Source organism: Crocodylus porosus, unplaced genomic scaffold, assembly GCF_001723895.1.
Source record: "Crocodylus porosus isolate Cpor-Errol unplaced genomic scaffold, CroPor_comp1, whole genome shotgun sequence".
Classification (NCBI taxonomy): Eukaryota; Metazoa; Chordata; order Crocodylia; family Crocodylidae; genus Crocodylus; species Crocodylus porosus.
In genome coordinates, this window is record NW_017728886.1 from 61749445 (window position 1) to 61750580 (window position 1136).

Below are 1136 nucleotides of genomic sequence, written 5' to 3' on the forward strand. Positions count from 1 at the left end.
TGCCAGAGGACTGGAAGAGGGCCAACGTGGTTCCTATCTTCAAAAAGGGGAAGAAGGAGGACCCGGGGAACTGTAGGCCAGTTAGTCTTATCATAGAATCATAGAAGTAGGGTCAGAAGGGACCTTGTAGATCTTCAAGCCCGACCCCCCACCTGGGCGGGAGAAAAAGAAAAAGACTGGACTCAAATGAGTCCAGCCAGGTAGGCATCAAGCCTCTTCTTAAAGATCCCCAGGGTAGGAGCCAGCACCACTTCCCTTGCGAGTTGGTTCCAGCTCCTAGCCGGCCTAACTGTGAAGTAGTTCTTGCGGATGCCTAATCTAAATCTACTCTCTAATAACTTGTGTCCCTTGTTCCTTGTCGTGCCAGGGGGCGCTAGGGGAAACAGCGTCTCCCCTAAACCCTTCTGGGGTTAGAGACAGTCACCAGGTCCCCCCTCAGCCTTCTCTTGTGAAGGCTGAACAGGTTTAGGTCCCTCAGTCTTTCAATATAGGGTCTGCCCTGTAGTCCCCGGATCATGCAGGTGGCCCTCCTCTGGACCCTTTCAAGGCAGTCTCAAGGCAGGCTTTGGCTTCTTCAACAATGACTGGCACATCACAACAGGAGACATACTCGGATGGGATGGGCTTCACCTTTCCCCTAAAGGTAAGCGTGTGTTTTCTAGGTTGGCAGATCTCCTCTGGTGGGCCTTAAACTAGGCTCATTGGGGAAGGGGAAGACGAGGGTGGAGGAATCATCAGACTGCCAGACTAAGCAACACCCACAAGTACAGCCCAGCCTAGCAGAACATATACACAGATAAGCAGAACATATACACAGGTAAGCAACAGGAGCCAGGGTAATGCTGAAAGTAGGGGGCCAGTGCACACATCCACAGGAAGCCTCAAATGCCTCTACACAAACACGCGTAGTATGGGAAACAAGCAAGAGGAACTTACCCTCCTGCTAGCTGACACCAACCCGGACATTGTGGGGATCACTGAAATGTGGTGGGACCCAACGCATGACTGGGCAGTGAATGTCAAGGGCTATAGGCTGTACAGGAGGGACAGGATAGGAAGGAAAGGTGGGGGCATGGCACTCTATATTAAGGAGGAATACACATCCTCATCAATTAGCAAAGAATCAGAGGAGGGGC

General features: G+C 51.8%; 1 protein-coding gene across 1 annotated transcript in view; it reads right to left on the reverse strand.

Moving 5' to 3' along the window:
* The window catches only part of CPVL (carboxypeptidase, vitellogenic like), an 82263-nt gene that overhangs the window by 76403 nt on the left and 4724 nt on the right, over positions 1-1136 (reverse strand). The window lies entirely within an intron of this gene.